This window comes from Parasteatoda tepidariorum, chromosome 9 (assembly GCF_043381705.1).
Source record: "Parasteatoda tepidariorum isolate YZ-2023 chromosome 9, CAS_Ptep_4.0, whole genome shotgun sequence".
In the NCBI taxonomy this organism is placed as follows: domain Eukaryota; kingdom Metazoa; phylum Arthropoda; class Arachnida; order Araneae; family Theridiidae; genus Parasteatoda; species Parasteatoda tepidariorum.
In genome coordinates, this window is record NC_092212.1 from 69,098,372 (window position 1) to 69,108,188 (window position 9,817).

Consider the following 9,817-nt stretch of genomic DNA (forward strand, 5'->3'; position numbering starts at 1 on the left):
TAATTTCTTCGATTATTTAATCATAACTATACCACCTTTGACTTACATGTCAAATAATTCATCTTTAAATCAAAACCCTACAACCTAGTAGGTAGGAGTTTAAAAATTCTCATCGAAAGATTAGACAGAGACATTCAAATCCCTGGTATGGTGAAATTACTTTCGGATAACGACGTCCCACAGCAAAAAGTGATACAGCTCAGGAAAAGATCCGGCCACAAGCTTAGGCTCCTCCCCCTTTTCCTGATTACTCTAACAGACAACGACTCTCATTGACGAATCTACAACATCTCCCAGATCATGGATATCCCAGTTGAGAACCAACGCTTCAGAGGAGGCAGATACCAGATCCAATGTAATCGTTGTCAAAAGTTTGGACATACGCAAAGATCTTGTTCAGCAGAACCTGCGTAGATGAAGTGCGCGAGCGGACATTACTCGTGCGAAACGCAGACATACACCACCGACCTGCATTAACCCTTTGGGGACGGGTGATTCAGAAAAGCATTCGTACAAAATCAGGATCAGGGCGTAATTAAATAAAAAATAGGAACTCAAATGTAGTCGTTTCTAATTTGACAGACTTACTTTGCTTTTACTTTATTGTCAGCTTAATCATATATATAATCAATGTCATCATCATCATCATCGAAATAAAACTGGGCGCCTGGGGCCATTAGCGGCCTTTTTCCCATTCATCTTGTATTTAATCTTTAAGGTGGTTCTTTCTGGTAATTGGAATAAAAGGAAATCAAATATTTTGTATTTTAGTTAAAATTATGTCACTACAAAAATGAGCTGCAATCGGCCTGAGGTTTATGTCTTCTCTTAAGTTTTCGAACGTAAAAATTTCGTTGAATCCTGCGGTGTCACAATATNTCTATCTCTTAGTCAAATTTCTACTATCTCTTTTCTCTGGATCGCAACAAGCAATAGTAGGAGAGAGACTACAATCATGTTCACGCAATTCTCACCTATCATTTTTATGCCAATAGACACACTCCGTTTCAGCACCTATCTAGTCCAGTCTAGTGATATTATTTACATTCTCAACTCAGTAATAAACTGGAAAAAGTATGCTAGAAAGAGCTGCTAAAATTAAGCTCATTCAATACAGTGTAGAACCATAACTTTCATAAAATTATAAATATTTGTAATACTCTACCTGTCGAGAATCTCAATACTATTGTGCCTTATTTTTGCTGATATGTAATCTGATCTTTTATATGACAGGTTCTCAAATCATGATGTATGGGAAAAGGGTGATTTTTGACCACAGAAGCCTAGCTAGACCAGAGTATCCCAATACATGTAACAATTTCATCAAACTGTCTACATTTTACTAGTTTTATCAATTGAAACCACAAGTTTACTAGTTACATGTACTAGTTTTATCATTTTGCAAATTGTGTTAAATTTAAAGAAATGAAATTTATTTACCTATGCATGATTTTACGCTTTGCATTATCATTACGAGACTCTAATCATATTTTCAAGTAGAAAGTAGGCGTTAATCTTAAAAGAAATATTAATTTCAAATCAGTGTTAGGTAACGCCTACTTTTATTGAAGCAATTTATGGTATGTGTAAAGAATTATGTACAACTAAATTTTATTTTTTATTTTATAACTATCGTTGAACAGCCGACCCAATTTTGGGGTTACGACAACTAATGTTGAACTCCGCAGCCTTGTAATTTTGTGTACCGTATTATGGAAATCTATTATTAAATAAAATTTCGTATCGAAATCACGCAACGGCACCACGACCCCTGTGAAACTGCATTTTCGTTGCAACGCCTTCAAAAAGTTGAAATCTTTAACTTCATTGTTATAGTACATGGAAAACAGGAATAACTTTTGCTCTGTCAATACATTAACTTAATTGTTTAAAAGTTCATCTTCAAATATGCTAATTAATTACTACTAACATTAATTAAATTACGAAATCATACACAATATGCATCTTTTAGGAATAAACCTCACTTTTTTGCTACTTCGAATAACATTCTTGGTGCCTAGGTCAAGATTTCGACTTTTCAGTCATTCTTTTTTGACTCAATATTGAGTCTTGTCACGTTGTTGTCCTGTTGTTGAGTTTTCTGAAAAAAGAAGGAAAAATTAATGTTACTTTACGATGAAATGATGTTTGCGAATCGAGTGTGTCATGAAAAAAGGAATTTAAAAAAATGTGTGTGAATCTATTTTGCACTAAATGAAAACATTCAAATTTATATACTAATTTAAAGTTTTTTTCTTTCCTGTGTAATCGATAGTCTTAGAAATGTTAGTCTTAATACATAAATCTTGATTAATAAATCTCCGAGGAGCAGCAAATTATGGTTGCAGTTTTTTGTCGGGCAACACAACTGTGGTATTTAACATACTGTGGCTGAAATCAGAATTAGAAGGAAAAAAGTAGTATTTGAACTGTTTTGTTATAAATAAGTTAAAAAGTAGAGCTAATACTTCTTAGCCATAATTTTTTTTCCCACTTCCTCATTTGAAGCAAAAATCATGCATGTATACTCAAAACTAATTAGTAATGTTTTCTTGTGGTTTTAATTATTAGTTTTACTGCTGCCCTTAATTGATGAGAATTCTGCTCAACTGTAAATGTTTATTCGTTATGGCTGTGAATTAACTGTCATTGCATATTAGTTATGATAAATTTGCTTTTACAGTTGACTCATTCTAATAACTGCTATTTGCCATTAATTGATCATAATCAATAGGTATTTGCAATTAAGTCATAGTCACACAAGCGGTTTATGATTTGATTGTAATTTAATATAGGCTGGGATTAATATAAAAATAAATGAAAAAATTTTAGTAATTTTTTTTTCTTTTTCTAATACCCACCTGTGTTGGCCTCTCTTTCAGGGGCAACATATTATGTGGGCCAACGTCGCTCCCACAGTGAGGAGAGGTAGTACAGAGAAGGAAAGAGCATCTATGCCTTGCCCGGGATTCGAACCCAGAACCTTTCTGCAAGAATAGTTCCCTGCCCCCTGCACAGGCTGGTCGGCTATATTTGATATGTAATAATTAAACTTAAATTTTAAGGTAAAAATTAATACATTTTCTGATTTCTGAAAAAAATGCCTAAATTCTAACGATATTTCTGGTTTTATGTCTAAGACATGTCATTATTTTTCTTAAATTACTTAGATTTAAATAATATACATTTGAAAAAATATATCTTTCTTTTCTGATATGCAAGTGCACTATTTAGAAAAAAAAATAATACATTAAAGTTAAACTATAAGAAATTGACATTAGACAGTAGTAACTCTACTGTCAATTTGTTATTGACAGTAGAGTTACTTTTGTACTGACAGTAGCAACTCTATTTTATACATAAAATACAGTTTTTTACTTTTGACATTTATAAATTAGAATATAAAGTTGTTTGCATCTTTCATTCAATTACTCGAAACTAAAGTGCACATATCATTTGCAAATTTTACTTTTTAATCTGAAGCAACTACTTTTTACCATAAATTAAAAACATCATTGTCACTTTAATTTTCTGTTACTACTAGAAACTAGTAGTAACAGAAGTAGTTTACATGTAATCCTGATAGTTAGATTCCTAAGCATGTTCCGTAATTCATTTAGCAGTATATTTCCCCGTGAAATTGATTCTACCTCTCATACCAAAACATATATTAATATTAAAAAAAAACACCAATAAACATATTTTAAAATATCCTAAAACATAAACACCTACATCTTTTAAAATAAATTTGATTTTTATTGAGTAATATATACCTTTCGAAGCGTTAAAATTTAAAATATATTTAATGGCGTAAGAAAAAGAACATTTCGTGTGGTTAAAAAAAAATATTTTTTTTTTGCTATTTAGGTTAATTTTTATAATCAAAATTGAAAAATGTTCCTAACAAAAGTTATACTAAAAAGTTTCGTTAGTAAGAATTCAATTAGACCAACTTGCTGCAGCAATGTGAATGAATTAAAAGAATAAATAGTTTAAGTTATTCTAATTATGTATCTTTATTGACCTAAGTTATTTTCCGTTCAGAAATAAACGCATGCAGTTATAAATAGTTGAAAGTTGCAAACATTTTATCAAATAAATAATTCAATCTCATTTGAGTGTTACGGAATATAATGCTTTTTCAATCAACAAGTTTTGTGATTACAGTATTTATCACTTTTTTTTCCGAAAAGAAAAAATTAAAGCCTATGATAATTATCAATAACATGGCTGCCCTGATCAATTGTATTTAGTTTTTGTAACCGGTAGGAATCAAACCACTAAAAAAGTAACTGAAGAATAATAAAATAAAAATATCCTAGCGATGACAAAAAACAACTTAATCATCCTTGTGCCTAGTGAATATATCTTTATAATTTAGGAAATTTCATTGCAAGCAGAAAAAAATGCTTGCATTAAAAAAAAGGTCTTGAACGTTTTATTCAGTAAGTATCCCAATCTAAATAGAATGTTTTAGTGTAAAAAGTATTTTCAAACAACAAGTTTTCTAATTATAGTATTCATTGAAGAGAAATAAAACATTAATAATAATATCAATAATATGGTAATCTAATCAATTTCTTTTTTTAATATACATTTGCAGTCAATAAAGACTAGAACAAAAAAAAAGTAACCGAAGAATATTAAAATAAAAATGTCTGAAGGAGGACTAAAATGGATTAAAAATTTTTTGCTAATGGACATTTTTTTTTGAAGTGATACTTCTTATGCGACTTCCAACAAGGTTGGAAGCTACATTTTTATTGGCCAGGAAATCACGTGGTAGGATCCAGTTTTCCCTCATTCATTTCCATATTGTTTTGGATCTCACTAGCGTAAAAATAATAAAAGTATTGTTTTTCTATAAATATTTTTTTAGTTTGTTTTGATACACATATAATTTAATAGGGTAGTATTTTTTATTTTAGAATTTAGTGGATAACAATAGTAAAAAATGAATAAAAACAATCACACGGACAATGCGACGGATTTAAGGTTGTTGTCGAGAATTCCCACTTCTGCGCATGTTGTTTTGGTGCGCCCACAGCGCCACCAGTTGATGTTTTGATCTCAATCTGTGAACAAGCATGTTTAGCTCCGTACGATAATTAGATGTTTAATTGTTAATCCTTTTTTGTTTGTTATATTTCGTTATTAAAGTGATTGTCTTTAAAACATGTTAGTCTTTTATGACTGAGCAAATTGATATTTATTACCCTCCAAAATGTGGCAGTCCTGGAGAACGGGGTAAGTAGCACTTACCTTAATTAATATAGAAATAGTTTTCTTCAGTTTTTGCTTAAAAATTGAAAGTTGTGTCAAGGTACGTCTCTTGTGATTATCAATTGATTGTTAGGTTTTCTCTTTTCTAATTGCCACCTATATTTCACCAAATGCAGCCATGAGGGATATTAAATTATTTATTGCAAAATCAATACTATCCACTGCAGGTTCACAAGCTCTGGCAGACGTTACTGGTGAAAAAATAGATTATTGAGAGCAGCCTGTGATCCTTGCAGGAGATTTTAATCTGAATTTCTCGATACCTGAAGCTGAAACATTCTTAACCGACCTTAAAGACAAATTTGGATAGGAAGTGATAAATGGTAGGAATGAACCAACAACCAATGGCATAACTACCATTGATGCAGTTTTTGCAAGAAATATTGAAAACATAGAACTCAAACATTTCGTATCTTACTTAAGTTATCATAATCCCATTGCATACCTGCCAGCTTTTAATCGTTTCCATTTTAATTTTTCCCAGTGGTATTAAAATGGAATTAAAACTTCAATTTTAAGCAAACAAATACGTTGTATTTGAGAAAACTTAAGTTGACAACCATGATAGTAACTCTTATTTATATATGTGCTTAATTTTTGTAAGAATAGTGGTGATCAAAATCATTTAAAAATTAAGTTTATAAAAGAAAAAATAGTATATATTTACTACTACTTTTAATATGAAAATAAAATCTTTCGGAAAATCCGGAAGAGTTGGCAGGTATGCCATTGTAAATGTTATAGATTTGGATATTTCCCCACTCGAAAATGATAATTAAAAGATGCGATCAATTGTGAATTGCAAGCAATGTTAATAAAGTTTGTCTTAAAGAAACAGTATGATTTCACTAAAAATCAATTTCTACCCCTTCCTGTTTAAATTTCCACATTACGAAGTTTCACTTCTTCCGCGCGGAGGGACTCCACGCACTATTTTTTTTATTCAAGTATTCTTGATGAAACTTTTCATTGTAGGTATCAGTTCAACAAAAAATAATAAAAAATACAGTGGAGACTCGATAATTCGAGTTTCTCATAAATCCGAGCTAGTGAAAAAAACCAGCCTGGCTCCCAAATAATAACAAATTCACATACAACGCGTGGAATAATTACTACAATTGATTTCACGACGATTACTATGACTGGGTGTTACAAAACGATATGGTGTGTTTAACTCTGAAATTTGTGAATAGTGTGTTTAAACAATAAACAACTATTTTAAAGTATTAACCTTTTGCAGTAATACAGGGTGTTTATAAAGTCCCGGACCCATTTGGATGTTTCATAACTCATAAAATAATAAAGATAAATTGAAATTAATAACATAAATGGTTACATAGATTCAAAAAGTTTCACGACCCTTGTCAATGAACTTCCACGTGTGCCCCCTTCGTCGCACGGAGAATATCAAGTCGATAGTCAATTTCACGCCAGATAGCGGCGAGCATGTCGGCATCCACAGAGGCTATTGCGATTGTAATTCTGGCTTTTAGGTCATCAATGTTCGACACAATCCTCCTCTAAACATTGTCCTTTATAAGTCCCCAAAGAAAAAAGTCCAGCGGCGTTATATCAGGTGATGTGGGTGGGCAAGGAATTGGACCTCCTCGCTCAATCCATCTTCCAGGAAAATGGTCATTCAAGGAACTACGAACGATGATACCCCAATGAGGTGATACACCATCTTGTTGCAAAAAGACATGTGGCTGAAGCTCTTCCAGTTGTGGAAATACGAAGTTTTCCAACTTGTCTAAGTATACGACTGATGAGACCGACTTTTCTGTATAAGAGAAAGGTCCAATGACTTGGTCGTGCATCAGTCCACACCACGCATTAACCTTTGGGGAATCCCTTTGTGTCTCACGGTATTCATGGGGGTTTTCAGATCCCTATATGCGCACATTATGGCGATTAACAATGCCAGAAACATGAAAGGATGCTTCGTCGGAGAACATTATGCGCTTCAGAAAATCAGCATCATCTTCTATCCTTCCTACCATATCTGTTGCAAAGGCCATTCTCCTAGGCCTATCGTCCGGTTCCAAATCTTGAACAATTTGAACTTGGTATGCATGCAGTCTTAATTGTTTCTTAATAACCTTGTACACCGTCGAAATTGGCATATCCAATTCTCTTGCCGCTGATCTCACAGATCTTCTAGGATTGTCTAAATGTATGTCTGACACGCTCAACGTCAAAATCACTCGTGCAGGGACGTCCGGAACGTTTCTTATCTGCGATACTTCCAGTTTCTAGAAAATTCTTTTTCCACCGCAAGATGCTGCTTTTGGATGGAGGATCTTTTTGGTAAATTCTTCAGCAATTTCTCTGTGTTTGCACTATCGATTTCGTTTCAATGAACTACCATAAAATTTGTGCTTCCTTTTGTGGTGCATGCATTCTCCTTAATATCCGCTCGAATAAAACCTCACATAGAAAAGTACTACATAGAACAAACACATCAAAGTTAAACATAACATTACAATAGTTGCGAAAAACAAAAGAGAGAAAAATGCAATTAATAAGCAGGCGATATTCAGAAAAGTACAGATATTTAGACTGGAAAATGAAATTATCTGAAATTAACCACACGCAGACGATATTTACAAAAGTAAAGATATTCAAACCTGAAAAGGAAAATATATGAGTTATTCCACCAATAAATGCCATAAGTTTGTTTATATCGTCATTATTTTATGAGTTATTAAACATCAAAATGGGTCCGGGAATTTATAAACACCCTGTATAATGAATATTGAAACTTGGTTTAATGTAGTAAATGTTCCCCGATCCCCTTATGTAAGTAAATTTTCTTTAAATATAATATATTTTTAATTACATAACTGAAAATTAAATACTTTGTTTCATAAAATTTTTACGTTTTCGAACGTTCGAGTTCGGTCCCGTCCACCTCGAATTATCGAGACTCTACATTAATAAAAATTTTGAACTTAATAATAATATCCTAGAGACGACAAAAATTTAAAAGAAATGGTGGTTGATGATAGTTTTTTAATGATTTATTTAAGTTTCAATATTGTTAGTAACATGGTTAAAATTAGAGACAATATCGATGGTACTCAGTTGCAATTTGTATAATAATGGCAGTCGAAAATAACGGATTCAGTCTCCTAGATGGCTTTCCCTCACTACCAAATCCAAACTTCATCGCCATGAAGATCTCCAGAGCGCTTGCGTAAGCTCATAAATTGTAGGAGTCGTTATTACGACGGACGAACCTGTCTCGGGAAACCAGTAAAATGCTCTGGTTTGAGAAATCGACAAGAGAAAGCAGATAATGATAATCCACCTTCCCTCTTTGTTTAAGGAATTTTCAGCAACTAAAGTAGAATGGATGAAGTGTCAAGATTTTATTAATATTTATTAGAAAATTATAACTAAGAAACTGGTACTTTGTATACTATATTTTTCTATTTCGCAAATGCTTTTTAATAGCTTACAGAAAAAGACGAAGTAATTAATTACTATAGTTTACAGCGCGGAACTCGTTTCCGCAGAAACTTACGGTATCCGCTGCAATAGAAGAAACACAGACTTACCTCGAATTAAGGGCCCTTCAACCTTGTTTTACTTGATAGGCTCACTATAAGGAAGAGCCGTCGGCTTTATGCATTATAAGGCGGCCCTNCTTATCTGAGATAAAAGCTTTGCTTTTGTTATTTTAACATTTTACAAGAATTAAATAAGGTCCCATATTGGTTAGTAAAAATCATACTACTATATTGCGTACTACGATATACATTGTTTATTAAAAATCATCACTTTCCATAAAAAAGACTCCTCAGTATAAAGATGAGTTATTTTAATTAACTACATTAAAAACTCATGATATAGATTAATTTTACTGAAAACTAATTATATTGATTAATTTTGCAACAAAAATATTATATCGATTAAATTAGCTAAAAACTAATCATATCGATTATTAATTAAAATATTTAATCGATTAATTTTCACAAAGTTTTGATAACTAAAAACGATTAATCGATATAAAATATCGATTAATTATATATCGAAATAATAACAGTCACTGCTATTTGTCACTGTTACTTTTGGATCCCAGTAGCAGAAGTAACAGTGACTGAAAAGTAGCAGTTTTGCCCATCTCTAAAATCTCATACTCAACTCAACACGAGAGAAAGTGACAATTCACATTCCCTCTTTGTTAAAAAGTTTGTCAGCGAACAACATGTGTCCATCCAAGATAGAATATTAAAGTTTAATTAATTCTTATTAAAAATATATATTTAAGAGACTGGTAGTTTGTATAATATAATTTTCTAGTTTGAAAATACTTTTTNAAAGGGCCTCGACAAGAGAAAGCAGATAATGATAATCCACCTTCCCTCTTTGTTTAAGGAATTTCATGCTACTGCAAAATGATTTGGAAGAAAGTTTCAAGATTTTATTAATTTTTTTAAAAAAATTATAATTAAGAAACTGGTACTTTGTATACTATATTTTTCTATTTCGCAAATGCTTTTTAATAGCTTATAGAAAAAGACGAAGTTAT